Here is a 21,688-nt window from a genome sequence, read left to right as displayed (position 1 = left end):
GTGTCCAGATCCTGGCAGTGCTGTGTCCATACATTTTTGAGATACCATTGTAGCTTCCTCATATGCAGTTTGGCATTGGGAAGCACCAGAATACAAGATGCCATGAACCCTAAGGCTTGAAGGACTGTCCTTGCAGTCAGCCCGGACTGATGAGATAGTTGATGGAAGTAAAGGGATAGACTCTTTTGTTTGTCCGGGGTTAAAAAGGCCATCTGGGATGCTGTATTCAGTCTCACACCCAGAAAGCACATGTCCTGAGAGGGTACTAGAATGGACTTTATTTCGTTCACAGAATACCCCAGGCATCTTAGCACTGCTATCACATATTCCAAATGATGAAGAAGCTCTTCCCTTCCTTGAGCCAGAATCAGGCAGTCGTCCAAATAAGGATAGATCTGTATTCCTTTTAGCCTGAAGAAAGCTATCACTGGAGCCAGAACTTTGTGAACACTCTGGGCAGTAGATAAGCCAAAGGGCAATGCAGAGAACTGATAGTGAGAAGTACCAGCTCGAAAGCAGATACTTCCTGCAACTTAGTCTGATAGGAACATGAAGGTAAGCCTCCTTGAGATCCAAAGTTACCATCCAATGATCTTTGCCCAGCAGAGGTAAAAGCTGCTGCAACGTCAACATTTTGAACTTGGGAATGTCCAGATAAGTGTTGAGGATAGATAAATCCAAAATTGGTCTCCACGTGTTCCCCTTCTTTGGTACTAGGAACAGGCGAGAATAAAATCCTAGGCCCACTTCTGGCATAGGAACCGGCTGTATGGCCCCTATTTGGAGCAACAGAGAAACTTGCTTGTGAGCCTCTATTCTTTGTTGAGGAGGAACATCTGGCATGCCTTTGAAAGGAGGTAAGGTATGGAAATAAAACCTGTAGCCATGGTGTATGATATCCAATACCCATCTGTCTTGGGTAATTAAACTCCAATTTTCTTTGAAAAGTGCCAACCTTCCTCCCAAAGGTGCTGCCAGACGAGAAGGCTCTGGCAGCTGAAAAGGTAGGTCATTGGGTCTGTTTACGAAAGGACTGACCCCTGCCCTCACCCGAAGACTGTGCAGGAGAACTCCCTGTTCTAGGCCTGAAAGAGCCCTGAGCTCTGCCCCTACCACGTCTAGATCTACCCCTAGACTGGGAATCATAAGAAGGATACGTCCACCCCTTAGTAGGCCAATTTCTACTAAACTTTGGAGGCTGGACCTGCAAAAAATCTTTAACAGTCTGCATAGACTTAGCCTTGTCTTCCATTTTCTTTAAAACTGCCTCAACAGGAGAACCAAACAATATGTCAGATTGCAAAGGAGCATCTAAAATCCTTGTTTTAACATGGTCAGACAAATTCTGATCCCTCAGCCAGGCATGCCTGCGAAGAACTGACCCAGTGGCAGCCACCCTAGACGAGGCCTGTACAGCATCAAAACCACATTGCAAAGAATGCTTACCCACCTGTTCAGAAACATGTACTAAATCTTGCAACTCTTTACAATCAATACCTTCTGCCAGAGCATCAACCTTAACCTTCAATTGTGACAGGAGATAGTTTTGGTATTTCAACATGTGAAACTGGCAATTCAAAGCCCTCATAGCAAGAGTGGAAGAAGTATAAACTTTCTTTCCCCATCTATCCAAGGCCCTGGCTTCTTTGTCTGCAGGAACCGGATTCTTTACAACAGAAGCCTTAACACCTTTAGGCCCCTGGCTAACAGTTTCTGGGTCTGCCCTAGGACTCTTAAAAAGAAACTTATGAGCTTCAGGCACCCTGTAATACCTATCCGGTTTAACAGGAGCAGGAGGCAAAGAATCAGGATTAAGAGAAATCTTCCACTACATCCAAAACAGGAGGTATAGCCAAAGGCCTATGCTGGGGTAAAAACAAAAATTCCCTAAGCCTTTTCCTGGAATCAGAGAAGTCCTGACCTTCCCACTTAAAATGTTCCCTCATGGAATGAAGAGTTTCTGAAAAAGAAAAATCCTCAGGAGGAGAAGCAGAAGGAGTAGAATCATCCATATCAGAATCAGAATAAGGAGAGTACTCCTGCAAGTCTTCAGCCGAAGACTCTGAAACATCTGAAGCCTGCTCAAAACTCCCTAGCTCAGGCTCCACCCTAGGTCTCTTATCAGGAGGGGGCATAGAACCCCTAATCAAAGAAATCAAATCTTCTGCCATTTTAAGCATATGCTTCTTGGGCACAGTTCCAGAAGAACTAGGGGTAACACCAACAGGAACTGAACCTGGCCTGCCCCTGGGAGAAGCCTTTGAAACAGAAGGAGAGGGCCTAGCCACCCTAGGAAGGGAGGGGAGTATAGTAACCTGAGAAGCCCCCTCAGCCTGACCTGCCTCCTGAGAGGGCACATCTTGCAATAATAAAGTCTCACCCTGGGAACACAAAGAAACCTCCGGTGTAGCCACCGGCTCCACCGACACCTCTAAAGAACCGGCGTCCGGTACAGACGGCTCTTCTAGCCTAGGCTTAACTGCTTTGTCCTTGCGCTTCTTCGAAGAAGCGGGCCGGAGCATCCGGCGGCATTTTATAATTGCACCGCTTCCCAAAGACTAACCTGGCACAATCCAACCTTCTCTTTATAGTGCGTTTATTGAATCTAGCACAAGAGCGACAGCCAACAACGTCATGCTCAGGCCCTAAGCAAGGAATACACAAAGTATGATAATCTCTATGCGGTATCTGTTTCCCACAAGAAATGCAATTATTGACTTTTTCTGACATCCGGTAAATCACTGAGGCAAGAAAAAACTAAAATATTCCCCAACGGGGTACTTAGCCAACTTTGAACTCGGTCTGAAACTTCGAAATCGAAAAATCTCAGAACGCCAACCGGCACTTGCAATGCTGCTTCTGCATCGGACCATGCGGCAAAAAAGACTGAGGATATGGCGTCGGTCATGCGCATTTGTACCCTGACGACCTGATGTCAGTCAAATGCGCCTTGACCGACGTCAGCCTTATACTTTGATATTCGGGCCGACCGAGGACAGCGGACTACCCAAGTGTAAGGACTGCAGCAATGTGAGATGAAGAACATCATTTGGGTACATTCACGGCTGTAGTGTTGAATTTTGTGCTTCTGCAGACAGCAGTTCAATGACTGGCCTGAAAACCAAATCTCTTTCCTTTCTCCCTCTCTCTTAGATTGATGCTCAACCACCAACATCAGCATGACTGTCGTATAAAGGAATGATGGCCAGCACCACCCTCTGGTCCTTCTTTACCTTAGCAGGTTAAGGGGTTGATCTTGGAGTCGCAGCATAACCCATACAGGGTTGGCCTATTCCAGGCGAACAGCGCAACCAGATTCACCCTTAAGCTTGGAACACCAGTCTGCTGATGACCTCTGAAAAGCAGAGTGACTGACAGAGGAAGAAAGGGAAGGATCAAGGGTTGTCTACCAACCCAAACTGCCCCACATTGAAGACTGGGAAGAAAGGGAAAGTACAGTTGTGTACACCTACCATAAATGTAGATGTTAGAGTGTCTTCACTGTTGCAGTCATGACTGTAGGGTTCTCCCCTGCCGGCAGGCAGTCCTCAGTCGGCCAGAATCCCAAAGTCTGGGTCCGACGTCAGCTGCTCAGCCATGCTCCCTGACGTCAGAGCGCCAGGAGTACAAAGCTGACAGCAGACGCCATCTTCTCCAGTTTTTCTTGCCCCAGATGTCAGGAGTCCCAAAATGAGAAAGGTCCCATATCCTTTGCAAATACACCTCAGAAGAATGGTGAAAAAAGGAACCACACAAAAGTAAAAATAAGAGGGGACAGGAGGGAGGGAAACCCAGACTGCAACAGTGAAGACACTCGAACATCTACATTTATGGTAGGTGTACACAACTGTACTATGTTCATCGTGTTTCACTGTTGCAGTCATGACTGTAGGGTAGAATCCCAAAGCTGAAAGAAAGGGAGGTGGTCACAAAGAAGAAGGGGCGGCTAAAAGGCCCTGCAAGACTGCAGAGGCAAAGCCTGCCCTAGACAGAGTAGAGAGGTACATTGTAGTGCTTAGAAAAAGTATGCACTGAACTCCAAGTTGCAGCTTCCAAAATGTCTTTGGTAGGAACTCCCCTGAGGAAGGCCGCAGAAGTGGCAGCAGCTCTGGTGGAATGAGTGCATATACTTCCCTGGGATTTGCTTTCCATGGTGTGAATAACAAAATCTGATTCCATGAGCAATCCATTTAGAAATGGTCTGTTTTGAAATGGCTTTACCTTGGGAACTTGAAGCATAAGAAACAAACAATTGTTCTGATTTTCTGATGTCCTTGGTTCTGTCCAGGTAAAAACGTAGTTGTCTGTGTACATCCCAGGAATGTAAGATCCTTTCCCCTTTATTTTGAGGAGTGGGGAAAAAAGTTGCAAGTGGATAGTTTGATTTAAGGCCACTTTGGAAACCACCTTAGGCATGAAGGTAGGATTAGTCCTCAGACACCCTGTCTTGATGAAAAATAATATAAGGTTCCACAGCCAAAAGAGCTTGTAACTCAAACTCTCCTGGCAGAGGTTAGGGCTAACAGAATAGTTGTCTTCCAAGATAAAAACTTGATATCAGAAGAGGCAGCAGGCTCAAAAGGAGGCAAGGTTAGTTTTTCCAAAACATAGTTGGGATCCCAAGCAGGAATGGGAGGAGATCTAGGAGGTCTTAAGTTCTTAGCTCCTCTGAGAAACTGTCTCATGAGCTGGTGGGAAAAGATTGGAGGGTCTGTATTATAATGAGCAGAAATAGCAGAGGCATGAATCTTAATGGAAGAGAAAGAGAGACCCTTATGTAAGAGATCTGTTAAGTAAAGTAAAATATGTTCGGAAGAAGAGGATCAGAATCCTGAGCCTGCATCCAGAACAAAATCTTTTCCATTTTCCTGCATAAGATTTTCTAGTGCTAGGGCGTCTGGCTTCTAAAATGACATCCATAACCTGCTTGGGTAGGAAAGAAGAAATCAAAGGCCCTGGATTAACCAGGCCACCAGGCTGAGAGTTCTGACATGAAAGTGTAGAACCTGACCCTGATGTTGGGACAGAAGGTTCGGAGACTGAGGTAAAATCCAAGGGGGCTCCAGACATAGGTTTTTTAGAGTTGGGTACCAAAACTGTCGAGGCCAATTTGGGGCCAGCAAGATCACCATCTTGGGCTAGTCCTGTTTTATCTTTAATAATACCCGTGGAAGAGGAGAAAGAGGCGGAAAAGCATATCCCGAGAGGTTCCTACAACTGAATGATAGGGCATCCACTTTCCAAGCTTCTTTGTGGAAAGTCCTGGTGCAAACATTCTGTAGTTGATGATTGAGATGGGATGCAAAGAGGTCTATGTGAGGACATCCCCAGACTGCTGTTATCATCCTGAATATTTTGGTGTCCAGCATCCACTCGCGTGGATCTGAAAGGTTTCTGCTCAGACTGTCTGCCAGGAAGTTTTGCTTCCCTGGTAGAAACTGAGCTTGAAGGTCCAGATTGCAAGCTAGAGCTGTGTTCCATAGACCCATGGCTAGTCTGCAAAGGGGGTAGGAATGAGATCCCCCTTGCTTGTTTACGTACCACATAACTGTGGTGTTGTCTGTCCGTATTAGTAGCTGTCCTGGTTGTAGAAGATTCCTGAAGGCCACTAGAGCTTTCTGAACGGCTAACATTTCCTTTAAATTGATATGCAGGTGCTTCTGATCCTTTGTCCAAAGGCCCTGCAGACAGTTTCCCTGAAATGGGCTCCCCAAGCATAATCCGAGGCATCCATGGTTAGAATCTGAGTGGCAGGAGGCAGACAGAAGGGTTTCCCTTTGTTTAGAGTACATGCCCTGGACCACCAAAGAAATTCCTTTTGAAGGCAAGGCAGGACGGAGATCAGTATGTCTAAACTGTGGCAATGCTGAGACCATACACTTTTTAGGTACCACTGTATTTTCCTCATGTGTAGTCTTGCATATGGTATGAGAAGGATGCAGGAGGCCATGTAACCCAAAGCCTGCAGGAATCTCCTTGCAGATAGCTGAGTTAACGTAACCAAGGTCTTGAAAGTTGAAGCCAGCTGTAATTGTTTTTCGGATGTCAGAAATGCCATCTGGGTTGTGGTGTTTAGAAGAGCACCCAGAAAAGTTATCTGCTGTGAGGGTGTCAAATTTGACTTTTTTATGTTTACAGAGAATCCCAGGAACTTGAGGAGGTTCTGTACAAATTCTAGATGCTGAAGTAAGACATCCTTGCTGTCTGCCTGAATTAGACAATCGTCCAGATAAGGGTAAATTTGAATTCCCTTGAGTCTGCAGTAAGCTACTACTGGAGCCAGGCATTTGGTGAAGACCCTGGGCACAGTAGACAATCCAAAGGGCAGCGCAGAGAATTGAAAGTGCCTCGATCCGGCCTTGAACCTGAGGTATTTTCTACGTTCCTGCCTGATGGGAATGTGTAAATATGCCTCCTTTAAATCCAAAGTCACCATCCATGCATCTTTGGACAGCATTGGAAGTAGCTGCTGTAGAGAGTAAGCATCTTGAATTTTGGAATCTCTAGAAAGGTGTTCAAGACTGACAGATCCAGAATGGGTCTCCATGAGTTTTGCTTCCTGGGGACTAGAAAGAGCCTTGAGTAAAAACCCTGTCCCATCTCTGAAAGTGGAACCGGTTCTATGGCTTTCATGGCCGAAAGAGCGTCCACCTGGTTTAAGGCCTCTGTCCATTGATGTTTTGGAAGGTCTGGCCATCCGCTTGGCCTTGGCAGGGTATGAAAATGGAATTTGTAACCTCTTAAAACCACATCCAGAACCTACTTGTCTTGGGTTATACGAGTCCAATTTTGATAAAAAAGAGAGAGTTTTCCTCCGAGAGGGGCTTCCAGGCAAGAAGTTCCTGCAGCCCAACAGAGGGAGTCATTGAGTTTGTTTCCTATGAGTTTGTGACCTATCCTCTCCTCCCCTAGGGTTGGAAGCAGTCCACTGTCTTGGTCTATAAGAAGCTTGTGTTTGAGGCCTTCCTCTGGAGCGTCTATATCTACCCCTCTGAGGCCTGTCTGAAGTGGGAAAGGACCAATTTTAGAAGGCCAATTCCTGCTAAATCTTGGTGGCTGTACTTGTAAGAAATCTTTAACTGTTTGCATGGATTTCGCCTTATCCTCCATCTTTTTAATCACCTCTTCAGCTTTTGATCCAAACAAAACATTATGCTGAACAGGAGCATCCAATAATTTAGCTTTTACTTGTTCTAGCAAATTTTGTTCCTTTAACCATGCATGCCTTCTAATGACTGTGCCGGAGGCAAAAGCCCTACAAGAAGCCTCCAAGGCATCAAATCCACAGTGTAAACCATGCTTCCCAACTTGTTCAGTGGCATGCAATAAGTCATGTAATTCCTTATCTGCACAGGCAGAAATGGAAGTAAGCTTTTGTTTTAAAACAGACATGAGAAATTGCTGGTATTTCAGCATATGAAACTGACAGTTTAAAGCCCTAATGGACAAAGTAGCAGAAGTGTATACTTTTTTTCCCCATCTTTCTAAAGATCTAGAATCCTTTTCAGTGGGAATGGGAATTTTGGCAGAAGCGGCCTTAACTCCCTTAGGGCCCTGAGAAATGGTTTCAGGGTCAGCAGAAGGGTTCTTGTATAAAAACTGGTGGGAATCAGGAACCCTGTAATATCTATCAGGCTTAACAGGAGCAGGAGGAAAAGAGTCAGGGGTTAAGTTAGCCTCCGAAAAAGCATCATCCACAATATCCAAAATAGGAGGAATAGCCAGGGGTCTATGTTGGGGGAGAAGAAGAAAATCCCTTAGTCTTTTCTTAGATTCCAAATACTCCTGTCCTTCCCAGTGGAAATGTTCCCTCATTTCATGCAAAGTTTCCCCAAAAGAGAAATCCTCAGGGGGAGAAGCTGAACAAATGGATTCCTCAGCATCAGAATCCTCATAAGGAGGGAAAGAATATTCCTGGTCAGAAGAAGAAACTGAGGAAACAGAAGCCTGATCAGAGGAATCATAATAAACATCCTGCCTAGGCCTTTTATCTGGAGGGGGATGAGAACCCCTAATCATAGTAAGTAAATCCTCCGCCATCTTGAGTAACTGTTTCTGTGACTTGGGAGCCGGTTCAAAAGAGGCCTGTGTTGCAGTCTTTGATTTAGAAGGAGTCTTTGCTTTTGTCTTTGGCTTTATTAGAAGTTGAGTAGGCCTGAAAACCCCTTCGGAAGCCGGTACCTGGACAGCGGCTCCGGACCCATCCGAAGGAGCATTGTCCGAAGGTCCTGCAATAGAAATATTTAAAGGCCTGGTTGGCTCCTCATGAGAGTCCGTTTTGGCCATCGGTTCTGAAATGGCCGACAGGGGCTGCAAAAGCACCTCACTGATGACGGCCGAACCTGAAGCTGGCTCCGCTTGTGCACTATCAGATTTGGACCTCGGAGGCCTGTCTTTATCCTTGCGACGTTTGTAAACTCCGGTAGCCGGAACCGTATCAGACGACATTTTGTAGTTAAAGCGCCTACCGAAGTAATGAAAAGCAAAATCATACCTTCGTTTAATTGTACGTTGATTGAATCTAGCACAAAACCGACAACTAGCTACGTCGTGGTCAGGGCCTAAAGCAAGGAATACAGTAAGAATGAAAATCCTTATGAGGTATTTGCTTCCCACATGAAATACAATTAACTTTTTCTGACATCGGACTGGAGCAAGAAAAAGTTTCCCCAATGGGGTACTTAGCTTTGTAGTGGAGAAGAAAGTCTTCGGACTGAAGTTTTATCAGAAAAAATCGTCAGGAGTCAGCCGACTGGCACTTGCGAACTGCTATCACTGCACGGCAAGAAAGACTGGAGAAGATGGCGTCGGCTGTCAGCTTTGTACTCCTGGCGCTCTGACATCAGGCAGCATGGCTGAGCAGCCGACGCCGGACCCAGACTTTGGGATTCTGGCCGACCGAGGACTGCCTGCCAGCAGGGGAGAACCCTACAGTCATGACTGCAACAGTGAAACACGATGAACACCTGGTACTGCAACAGTAAAACTACTCTAAAATCTGTGACTATGGTAAGTTCCAAACACAGTTTTGCTATTAGTGATTCACTGTTGCAACACTGACTCTTGGGATGACTCCCAGAGTGCAGCAACCACAAGATGGCTGGTCGGTTGGAGTGTCAAGGGAGTATAACGTCTTGCAAAATGGTTATGGCAAATCCTTTCTTACCTCTGGAAATGCAGTTAAGTAGGAATATGGGAGCTCTGTGCAGAGATGACCATGATGTTGCTTCAAAAATGGGTTGTGTACTGACCCCTCTAACGAAAGCTGTAGTGGGAGTTGTGGCCTTGGAGAGTACGATCTCTCAGCCTATCTTGTACTGGTTTATAACAGTATGTAACAAAACAAAGTAGCATTTTAAATATGATCAGTTTTTAACACGTTCCCCTTCTCTGCCTTTGGGCATAGGTAATAAAGACTGGATTTTACCCAGACATGCAAAGGTAATTAGGAAGTCTTAAATGTCTGTGCAGATCTAGGGAATGCAAAATTATCATCCCATCAGAATGCAGGGGGGGGGGGGGCAGGAATATGGATAGTCTGGTTTAAAGAAAGCTCTGCAACCATTACAGGTATGAAGGCTAGATTAGTATTGGTGACCCCTTCCTTGTGAAATACCAGTGAATGCCCCCCTGCACCTATCAGCTTGCAATTCTGATACTTGCCTGGTAATGCCAAAGAAACCAGAAGAGCAATCTTCCAAATCAGGAATTTTATTAGGATGGAAAAAGCTGCTCAAAAAGTAGTAGAGCAAATTTCTCAAATACAAAGTTAAGGTCTGATAGTGAAACAATCTCCTTTTTGAGAGGCCCTAGATGTAAAATCCTTTTTAGAAAAAAGAAGTTATGTCTTACCATAACGTTCCAACAGAGTTGTTGATCTTCTTCCAGTCATCACTGACTGGTTCAGTTCAGAGCCCTCGGAACAAAGTCGGCCTTATACCAAGCTTGCGTGCACCAAAAACTCCCGAGCTAAGCTGCTACCCACAATGTCCTTTGCTCGGTTACCTCAGATCGAGTTTGCATGCAACATATAGAAAAAAGAATAAATCAGAGGCCACCTCTGTACAGAACCTCTAATACACCACAAAGACCCAGAAGATCGGCCAGGAACCTTAGGAGGGGGTCGGTGGGAGGGTGTGATGACTGGAAGAAGATCAACAACTCAGATGGAATGTTATGCTAAGACATAACTTTTTTATCTGAAGTTGTTAATCATCTTCCTTTTCATCACTGATGGGACGGAGTCCCCAGCTACTTGGAGAACCTGGGTGGCCCTTATGGAAGAACATTCCTGAGAACCATTGAGTCAAAGGCCACTCTTCCCCTGGAGATCAGATCTAATTTTTAATGCTTGATAAAAGTGTGGGGCTTAGGCCAAATGGCAGCTGCACAATGTCATCTATGGAGGCCCTAGAGTGGAAGGCAACAGAAGCTGCAATAGCCCCAAGTGAGTGAGCTTTGATTTGGCCAGGATTCAATCCCTCCGTAAGTGAATATGTAAAGGCAATGCAATCCCTGAGCCATTTAGACAAAGTAACTTTCAATACTGCACCTCCCAATTCTAGGGCCTGCAAAGTAAATGAAAAGCTGGTCTGACTTGCGAAAGGATTTAGTTCTGTCCAGATAGAAATGCAATTGTCTATGAAGATCCAAGGAATGTAGGCAGTATGCTCCATTGTTAGAGTAATTTGGGAAAACACAGGGAGCTCAATGGACTGGATACTCGAAAAATCAGAAACCACTTTGGGGAGAAAGGATGGCTTAGTACGAAGTGATACTCTGTCCTTATGAAAGATCAGATAAGGGCTCTTGATACATAATGCTTGTAATTCAGAAATTCTTCAAGCTGAAGTTATAGCCACCAGGAATAAGGATTTCCATGACAGGAATTTTAGATACCATGTTGCAGCCGGCTCAAACGGGGGCAGAGAAAGAGCCTGCAGAACCCAGGACAGATTCCATGCCTCCACCAGCTGTCTTAATGGGAGGCCTGCTGTGCAAAATACCCTTGAGACAGGTCTTGCAAAGGCGAGAGGAGATGAGCAACGCTCCTTCAGACCCGTTATGGACACTGGAAACAACTGCTAGATGTATTTGAATGGTGGAAGCGGAGGCCCCTTTGTCAAACAGTTCTGCCAGATAATGAAGAATAGCCGCTACGGGGGCTGAGAACGGGTCTAGCTTCTGATTACGTGACCAAATAGAGAATCTTTTCCATTTATCCCTGTAAAGTTTCCTGGTGGATAGTTTATGAGAGGCCAAGATAATATCACAGACTGGTGAAGAGACTGTTTCCTGCCTGGCAAATAATGGAAGTGGAGAAAAGTACAGCTGTGTACACTTACCATAAATGTAGATGTTCGATTGCATTCACTGTTGCAGTCATCACATTTGGGTTATCTGCTTGCAGTAGCCCTCAGTCGGCCTGATTAACAAAGTCTTAGGTCCTGCGTCGGTTGCCGTCTTCTTCCGTGATGTCAGGTAGTCAGGGGTATAAAACATGCAGCCAACACCATTACATCAGTTTTTCTTGCCCCAGATGTCAGGTGCCCCCATAATGGGATGCAATAAAATAAATATAAATATATACAAGGATATACCTCCAATAAAAAAGCAAATGCACCAAAAAAGCTTTTAAACATAGTAAAGGAGAGTAGAGGTATAGCCAAGAAAAGTCAGGGGGCTGGAGGGAGGGTAACCAGGACTGCAACAGTGAATACACTCGAACATCTACATTTATGGTAAGTATACACAACTGTACTATGTTCTTCATGTTTCACTGTTGCAGTCAACACATTTGGGTAGATTCCCAAAGCTAAGGATGGGGAGAAGGAATTTAGATAGCATTAGGACCAGCTATAAGGCCCTGCAAGACTGCAGTGGCAAAGCCAGCTCTGGATTTAGAGAAAATTGGCAAATGGTAAAGCTTGGTGAAAGTACGCACAGAGCTCCAGGTAGCAGCTTCTAGGATATCCCTAGTAGGGACACCTCAGAGAAAGGCTGTAGAGGTAGATGCAGCCCTGGCTGAATGGGGGGTCTGATCCCCTGTGGGACAGGTTTTCCATGATGCTTATAGCAGAAATAAATGCAATGGCCTATCATTTTAGAAATAGTTTGCTTTAAAATAGCCTTCCCCTCTGCCCCTGCAGCAAAAGCCACCAGAGGTTGTTCAGCTTTCCTTTGATGTTTACTTCTGTCCAGTTAAAATCTAAGTTGTCTGTGCACATCTAAGGAGTGCAGTATTCATTCCCCCTTGTTATGTAGATTAGGAAAGAAGGTTGGTAGGAAATGGATGGACTGATTTACAGCCACACTGGATACCACCTTGGGCATGAAGGAGGGATTGGTTCTGAGGGACACCCTGTCCGCATGAAAGATGATGAAAGGCTCTCCACTGCCATAAGGTCCTGTAATTCAGATACCCTCCTTGCTGAAGTGATTGCTAAAAGGAATACTGTTCTCCAAGACAGGAATTTTAAATCTGCACTAGCAGCTGGCTTGAAAGGAGGAAGAGTGAGTTTCTCCAATACAAAGTTAAGGTCCCGGGCAGGGGTTGAGGCTCTCCTGGGTGGTCTTAAATTTCTGGCCCCTCTGAGGAACTGCTTGAGCAGCGGATGAGAGAAGAGGGGAGGTTCTGTGTTACAATGAGCTGAAATGGCTGAGGCATGAATTTTGATGGAGGAAAAAGAAAGGCCCTTGTGAAGCATCTCAGTTAAGTATTGCAAAATCTGAGGTAAGTTGGGTGCTGCTGTGCTCATCCCTAGAGATTGGTTCCAGGCACAGAATCTTTTCCATTTTTCAGCATAAGATTTTCTAGTACTAGGCCTCCTTGCCTCTAAAATGATATCCCATCACTGGTTTACTGAGGGAAGGTAAAGGAGAGATTAGGTAATTAGCCAAGCTGCTACTAAGTTCAGGGTTTGAAGCTGAGGGTGCAGAATCTGGTTCTCCTGCTGAGACAAAAGGGTAGGGGTCTGAGGCAGGGTGCCATGGGGCCAACAGTGACACTGAGCAAGAGAGGGTACCAGTGTTGGCGTGGCCAGTCTGGTGCAATCAAGATCGTCCTTGGTTTGTCCTGTTTGATCTTTAGTAGTACTTTGGAGAGGAGAGGCAGAGGAGGAAAGGCATAAACTGATAGGTTTTTCCAACTGAAGGACAGAGCATCCACTTTCCAAGCTTGTTTATGGGGAGTCTTTGTGCAAAATTTGTTTAATTGGTAGTTCTGGGGGGGGGGGGCAAACAGGTCTATATCCGGGCTCCCCCATTTATTTGTCAACATGTTGAAAGTCTTTGGCTCCAGTTTCCACTCGTGTGGGTCCATGAGGTTTCTGCTTAGTCTGCCTGAAAGTGTATTTAGTTTCCCTGGCAGGAATTGAGCTTGTAGATGCACTTGGTAGCTCAAGGCTGTGTTTCACAATGCCATGGCTAGTCTGCAGAGGGGGTAAGAATGGGTACCCCCCCCCTGCTTGTTTATGTACCACATAACAATGGTTTTGTCTGTCTTTACCATTAATTGTCCTGGAAGAATGTGATCCTCGAAGGCTGTCAGAGCATTCTGTACAGCTAACATTTCATTTTGATTGATATGCAGGTGCATTTGACTTGGGTTCCATTTTCCCTGAATGCACTTCCCTGCTAGGTGAGCCCCCCCATGCATAGTCTGATGCACCTGTTGTTAGGGTTTGGGTGGCAGAGAGTAGAGTGAATGGTAGTCCCTTGTTTTGGTGCCAGGCCTCTGCCCACCAAAGGAACTCTAACCACAGGCAAGGGATGATAGGAATCATTGCTTCTAGATCCTGTGAATGTTAACACCATAGGCTTTTTAGATACCATTGTAGTTTCCTCATATGCAGTCTTGCATATGGAATTAGAAAAATGCAGGAGGCCATGAACTCCAAGGCTTGCCATATTTGCCTTGCAGATAGCAGGGTTTTGTGGCCACTAGCGCGAAGTGGGTTGTCAAATGAATTTGTTTCTCTGGCGTGAGGAAAGCCATCTGGGAAGTTGTATTCAAGCTTGCTCTCAGGAATACAATTTGTAGACAGGATACCAGGTGAGATTTCTTTTCGTTTATGGTGTACCCCAGACAAGTTAGCACCCTTTGAACAAAAGCCAGATGATTCAAAAGTATGTCCTGGCTTTCTGCCTGAATTAGAGAATCGTCCAGGTATGGGTATATTTGAATACTTCTTTGCCTGAAAAATGTAATGACTGGAGCTAGGCACTTTGTGAATATCTTGGTTGCAGTAAATAAGGCAAAGGGCAGTGCAGAGAACTGACAGTGCATGTAGCCTACTTTGAAGCGTAGGTATCTTCTGCAAGATTTCCCGATTGGAATGTGCAGGTATGCTTCCTTTAAATCGAGTGTTGCCAACCAGGCATCTTTGCCTAGCATAGGAAGCAACTGGTGAAGAGTTAGCATCTTGAATTTTGGAATCATCAAAAAGGTGTTTAAAGTAGACAGGTCCAGAATAGGATGCCATGAATTGTCTTTTCTGGGTACCAGGAAAAGTCGAGTAGAAACGTTGTCCCTTTTCCTCTTCTGGCACAGTTTGAATAGCCTTTATGCTTAAGAGAGAGAGTACTTGCTTTTGAGCCTCTGCCCACAGAATTGGGAGTAGGTCTGGCCAACAGTTTGGGGTTGTTAAAGTGTGGAAGTGAAATCTGTATCCTTGGGAAACTATATTTAAAACCCATTTGTCCTGGGTAATGAGTTCCCAGTTTTTTGCATGTAGAGCAATCTTTCCCCCCAAAGGGGCAGTCAGATGAAAAGTGCTTGGAAGTTTTAAAGTTGTCAGTGAGACAGTTTACCATAGGGGGAGTTTTACTACTCTCAGATTTGGAAGAGGGGGCCCCCCACTGCTTTGTCCTGTGCATAACCTGGGACTGAAGCCTGGGTGCTCTGCTGGATCTGGGTTTGGACTGAAGGCCTGGAGCAGGCAGGAAAGGACCAATTCTTAGAGGGCCAATGCCTACTAAATCTTGGAGGTTGCACTTGTAAGAAATCGTTAACAGTTTGCATAGATTTAGCTTTTTCCTGCATCTTTCTGAGAACTTCTTCTGCCTTGTTGCCAAACAGGCAATCCTGATTTAACGGAGCATCCAGTAATTTAGCTTTAACATGATCTGGCAAGGATTGCTCCTTAATCTAAGCATACCTTCTAAGTACAGACCCAGTGATAGCAGCCCTGCAAGATGCCTCTAGTGAATCAAAACCACTTTGCAAAGTATGTTTCCCAACCTGTTCAGCAGAATGCATTAAATCCTGTAAATCCTTATTTTCAGCACAATCAGGAATCAACATCGTTTTCTGTTTAAGCAATCCAATAATATGCTGCTGATACTTTAACATATGAAACTGGCAGTTTAAGGCCCTAATGGCCAAGGTTGCAGAAGTGTATACCTTTTTACCCCAACAATCCAGCACCCTGGAGTCTCTATCAGAGGGGGTAGGATTTTTGGCAGTAGCAGATTTAATGCCCATGGGTCCCTGTGAAATGGTCTCAGGATTCGCAGTAGGATTTTTGAAAAGGAACTTGTGAGAGTCAGAAACCCTGTAATATCTATCAGGTTTTCTGGGAGCAGGAGGTAAAGAGTCAGTACTCAAACTAGATTTCGAAAAGGCATCATCAACAATGTCTAGGACAGGCAGGATATCTAAAGACCTGTGCTGGGGCAGGAGTAAGAAATCCCTAAGCCTCTTTTTAGAATCAGAGAAATCCTGACTTTCCCAACGAAAATGCTCCCAAAGAGTATGCAAGGTTTCACCAAAAGAGAAGTCCTCTGGGGGGGGGGGGGGGGGGCAGAGGGAATAGAGTCCTCAGCATCAGAATCCTCATGGGTAGATAAGGGTGAATCCTGGTCATCAGAGGAAACAGAAATTTCAGAATCCTGGTCAGAAGTATCATAAGCAAACTCAGTCCTAAGTCTCTTAGAGGGGGAAGGTTGGCTTCCCCTGATTAAAGTAATAAGGTCGTCCGCCATTCTTATCTGTTTTTTAGGCATAGAGGCCTGACCATGCGGTCTGGGCGTCAGTTTTCTAGGCATGGTTTGAGTTTTAGACCTTGAAGAAGAAGATGCCGTCGGTTTAATATGCAAGTCAGTAGGCCTGAACACACCCTCAGAAGCCAGTGCCTGCACAGCAGCTAAAGACCCATCCAAGGTAGAGACATCCTCAGGTTCTACAGTTGAAGCATCTCGTGGCATACCGGACTCTGAATGGGTCTCAGTAGAGGCCTGCGAATCTGAAGTAGCGGGTATCAGAGGCTGCGAAAGCTCCTGAGTTCCGGCGAACTGGCGACTGGCTTAGAAGAAGTGTCATCGGCAGCTTTGGACCTAGGCGGCCTGTCTCTGTCTTTATCTTTGTGTTTTTTCGGAATGTCGGTAGTCAGATGACTTACCGAAGACATATCTGGATAATTGAACAGAGCACCAAAATATTTAGAAGCGAAAATATACAGATGACCGATAGTTCGTTGTTTAAATAAGGCACAAAACCGACAGCGAGGTACGTCGTGGTCAGGGCCTAGGCAAGGAATACAGTACAAATGAAAAACTTTATGAAGTATTTGCTTTCCAAAAGAAATGCAATTATTTACTTTTATTGACATCGGTTTAGAGCAAGAAAAAGTTTCCCCAACGGGGTAACTTAGCTTTAAGTGGAAGACTTAGGTTCTGAAACCCGAAAATGAAAATTTCAGGAGTCGGTCGACCGGCACTTGCAAACTGCTTCTGCTTTGGGCACCGCATGGCAAGAAAGACTGATTTAATGGTGTTGACTGTATGTTTTATACCCCCCCCCCCGACTACCTGACGTCACGGAAATAGAGACAGCAACTGACGCAGGACCCAAGACTTTGTTAATCAGGCAGACTGAGGGCTACTACAAGCAGATAACCCAAATGTGATGACTGCAACAGTGAAACACGAAGAACATCCAAGCTGTCAGCATGAGAGTGGACAGATTCAGGGAAGTCGGCCTTTGTGGGTTAGATATGAGGTCCTGACGAATGTCTAGGATCCAAGGAACGTGTAACGGATGAGGTCGAAGGAAGGGAAACCACACTTGACTAGGCCAGAATGGGGCAATGAGGATCACTGCTTCTCAACTGAATAGCTTTTCGTAGAACAAGGGGAATCAGAGGAATCTGAGAGTAAGGCTAGAGAAGACCCATGGGCCAATCGTGGATTAGAGTGTCTCTCGGTGACTCCCCGAGAGGGGGAAAGAGGGCAAAGTAGCTGCTGTATTTTGTGTCTGAAGGGGAGGCAAAAAGGTCACAGCATGGCTGGCCCCAACGGCTGAAAACTTCCACCGCCACACACTGGTTGAGAGACCACTCGTGAGGGTGAATAATGCATCTGCTCAGTCTGTCCGCAATCCCGTTGGAGTTCCCCGGGATATGCGTTGTGATCAGAAAGCAGTTGGAAGCTATCACCCACTACCAGATTCTCATGACTTTGCGACATAGGGGGTAAGATTTGGTCCCTCCCTGTTTGTGCCAGACCACAGACATGTTGTCCGACTGGACAGCAATTGTTCTGGATGGAAGGAGTGGATGAAAATCTTGCAACGCCAATAGCACTGCTCTCAACTCCAGGCCATTGATATGTAAATTGACCTCTACATCGGACCATGTGCCTTGGATTGACTTTCCCTGGAAGTGGGCCCCCCACCCCATCAGGGAAGCATCTGTGATCACCGTGGCGCTGGGTTGTGGAACCTGGAAGGGGCGACACCAAAGATTTTCGTCTGCACTCATCCACCAGAGGAGATCTTGTTTGCAAATTTTGGTGATGAGAATCTGTGAGCTCAGGGGGTGAAGATTGGGTATCCAATGGGCCTGAAAGAGTTGTCATAGTAATCTCATGTGCAGTCTGGCTAAAGGAACTATGGGGATGGCTGTAGCCATAGATCCAAAGGCTTGGAGGATCTCCCTTGAAGACACCTTGCTTCAACAGAGTATTACCTGAACTTGTGCCCTTAGTCTCTGAAGCCTGTGGAGAGGAAGTGAGATCAGACTTGACTGGGTGTTGAATATCACCCCTATGAATTCCAGTTGTGATGGTTGAAGGTTTGATTTCTCCCAATGTATGGTGATGCCTAATGATTCCGCTAGAACCAGTGTATAGCAGAGGGCCCTGACCAGAAGATGCTTGGTGGGGGCAGAAAGGAGCTAATCATCTAGGTATAGAACACCTGGAATCCCTGCAGTCTCAGATGAGCTGTTACCGCTGTAAGACATTTCGTGAACACTCTGGGGGCCGTTGAGAGACCGAAAGACAGGGCTCTGAATTGGTAGTGACTGGCTCCCAACCGGAAGCAAAGGAAGCTCCTGGAGCGCTTGTCCATCTTGATATGGTAATATGCATCCCAGAGATCTAATGAGCACATCCACACACCCTCCCGCAGAAAGGGGAGGATGGATTAAATTGTGACCATGTGGAACTTGGTCTGAACTACCGATTTGCTTAGTTGGCCGGGGATCCAGAATGGGCCTCCAGTCCCGTTTTCTTTGGAACCAAAAAAAATCTAGAGTAGAACCCTGATCCGCACTGATCTGGGGGGGACCTGTTGGATGGCTCGTTTTTGACATGGCATTCTTTTTTCAGAAGCTGCCTCCTCTCTGACTGGGTGGAACATCGGGAAGGGATTTCAGAGGTCTTGGATAAGTTATTAGGGGAATTATGGTAGCCTCTGGTAATGATCCTCTGCACCCACTAATCGTTTGTAATGGAAAGCCAGGCAGCTTGGTGCAGAGAAAAGCAATCAGGCATCGCCTCAGGAGCGCTGGTATGGTCTACCCGAGAAGGAATCTCTGGAGCCCTGGTTCCGGGGACGTCCTCTGCCCCGAAAGGGACATCTTCCATTATTGGAACCCCCTCTGCCCCTGGAGGAGTCCTCACAATGTGCATCTCGGAAAGGACCTTGAGACTTCTTGTGCCATATCTTTCCACTCCCGTGATTCCTGGAGAAGGAACGCTGAGGTTTGGAAAAGCGTAGGCCAATGGCAGACAAGGTCTTCCCGTCTTGCTCGCACCTCGCTGATGCATCCTAGACCTTTAGCACCGAACAGAGCAGATGGCTTGATAGGTGCATTTAGAAAGGAAGACTTGAAGGAGTCCACGAGATTACAAATGTGCATCCAGGCATGGCGTCTCATGACTACGCCTGCACCCGCAGCTCTAGCTGCTCCTTCGGTTGCGTGTGACAGCAACCTAATGGATGAATTAGATATTGATCCTAGGGTGGCAAGATGGGAAGCAACTTCATCTCGTGTTCCATCCTATACTTGGCCCATGAGAGTTCTGGAGAGTTCGGAGATAAGACCTCACTGGAGACTCATAAAATGTGCCAGAAAGTTCACAGACCTAACTGCAAAGGTCGCTGACGCAGAGACTCGTAACCTGTCCACTGCCCAGGACTCTCTGTTGCGCAGGTGAACAGCAAGACTCTTCTGCAAGGTCCTTTTTCGTGGCTGCCGCCACCAGCATAGCATCCACTGGCAAACCTGTAGACCAATGGGGTTGATCCTCTGGAGGGGAGAGTACTTTGTCTGATCTCCTGGGGATGGCCTCAACGGAGTCAGGGTTCATTCAAGCCCGTTGCACGATGAGTTTAACCAACTCATCGGCAGGGGGGGGGGGGGGGTCACCCAAGAAGTAGAGGGCCGAGCGAAAGGCCTGCAGGAACACAGATTCCTCCGTAGGGTTGGAGGACTTCCAGTCACCCCTCTGTTTCAGGATTTCCATGATGTCACCGAATGAGACATTGTCAAGGGGTGACCGTGGGGACCCTTCCCCCATCATAGTCCATATTTTCTGTGAGGGACTCCTCTGAGAAGTCAACGTGTTTCCGCTTGCACACCTGTTTCCGAGTGGGTTCTTTGGTGGGAGCATCCGAAGATGACTCAGAAAGGGAAATGCCCTGGACAGGGGTTTCCTCGGCCTTGTGCTCTCGAAGTCCTGGCAGGGTGGCCTTTGACAGCTGCAGCTCAGAAGGAACTGGGGGAATAACCAACGGAGGAGGACTGCTAGCAGCAAGTGCCCTCTCCATCACCCGGAAGTGGGCCCGCCCGAAGGAGTGGGAGCCCGGAACCGAAGACGACAAAATCGGAACCATGGTCACACACCGCTCCAGCCGGCCCGCCCCTGGGGACGGAGCCTCAAGCATACTTGGAACGGTAGTCACCCTCTGATCCGAAGTCGCGATTGACAAAACCGTCAGAACAGAGACCGGAACCGGAGGTTCCACCCCCCTCAAGCATGAGATTGAGGAAGGGTGGGTTATGAAGGAACTAACACCCAAAGGGGTCTTGGGGCCTCAGAGTTGTTGTTGATGTCGAAGAAGGGAGTCCTCTAGTAAAAGTTGGATAAATGAGCCTTGGAACTGAGGGATCCAAGGGAGGAGATTAAGTAGGGGTCGCTGGAGAAGCAGACCCAAAGCCTGAAGTGGGATAGGGTCTAGGCGGATTTGAAATTCCCCTGACGGTCAGCAGCTGGTCAAAAAGGCACACCACATCCAATTCGGAAAGGCTCCTGGTGGATCTCACCTATGCCCCTGAGGGGGAATCAGGCCGGTCCAAAAAGGGACTGCAAGCTTTTTCGGCAAACGGGTCCACAGTAGATGAGTATCGAGTCAGTGGTGCATCACAAAATGGCATGGATTACAATTTTGAAACTTGTAACAAAGGTATGGTTGGAGCCCTGAACAAGCTCGAAGCTGAAGTTACAATAGGGGTGGCTGACAGTTCTGAGGTAGTTGTCGGAACTGATATCGGAGCAGAAATGGGCAATGTTGGTGCCGAGAGAGACAGATCAGCTGGTCAGTACCGAGGCAGTAGACGGTGCCATAGTCATCTGTGCCGGGATAGGCGCCAACGAGGCGACCTCGGTAAACTTAACTGGAGCAAAGCTCGGAACCGATGTAGTCGGCACCAAGGAGACAGAACGGTGCTCAAATGAGGACTTATGGGCCCTTGTGCTTGTGACTTTTACCTCTGTCACCAGCCGGTGAAGAGGGGTCCGAGCATGGACGTTTCTTGCCCAAAGAAGGAGAGGATGAGACCTCTGTTGCAGAACTAGCCTCTGAAAAAGGTGAAGCAAGTAGGCCCTTTAAAATCAGTTTGTTGTGATGTTCATTCAGCATCAGCTGACTGAAACTAGCACAAATATCACACAGGGGTTTCACCAACAAATACAGAAGCCCCAAACAGTACACACACTTCATGGAGGTCACTATTCGGTAGTTTACCACTGCAAGAAGAACAGTGTTTAAACCCCGTAGTTCCCCCTTCCTTTCAGACATCCCAGAACACACTCACACAAAAGGAAAAGAGTGAGGAAAGAGGAAATTAAAGAGAGAAAGGAAATACCAACAATGGTCACAAGATACCACAAGGGTAGAAAGCTAGAAATACCAAGAAAATACCAACAATGGTAAGAGAGAAATACCTGTGGGTAGAGCTGAAGCAATATAAATATCAAGAACAGATTGCAAAAGGAGAAAAACTTTTACAAAACTTGTAAACATATCTGAAAAAAACACTTGGCTGGAGAGCTCGGTGAAACATTGCTATATGGCGGTGCGGCAGACGAGATCTGAGGTAACTGAGCAAATGGTATTATGGGTAGCAGCTTAGCCTTGAGAGTTTTTGGTGCACGCAAGCTTGGTATAAGGCAGACTCTGTTC

At 46.4% G+C, this 21,688-nt stretch overlaps 1 protein-coding gene across 1 annotated transcript in view; it reads right to left on the bottom strand.

Moving 5' to 3' along the window:
• Window positions 1-21,688, bottom strand: part of GANAB (glucosidase II alpha subunit) — a gene marked incomplete in the record, with an annotated part of 1,503,123 nt that overhangs the window by 456,360 nt on the left and 1,025,075 nt on the right.

The sequence above is a fragment of the Protopterus annectens genome, chromosome 6.part1, assembly GCF_019279795.1.
Source record: "Protopterus annectens isolate FY-2018-M chromosome 6.part1, PAN1.0, whole genome shotgun sequence".
Classification (NCBI taxonomy): domain Eukaryota; kingdom Metazoa; phylum Chordata; order Ceratodontiformes; family Protopteridae; genus Protopterus; species Protopterus annectens.
Note: the sequence above shows the minus strand (reverse complement) of the source record. Positions and strands in the feature narration are given on the sequence as shown.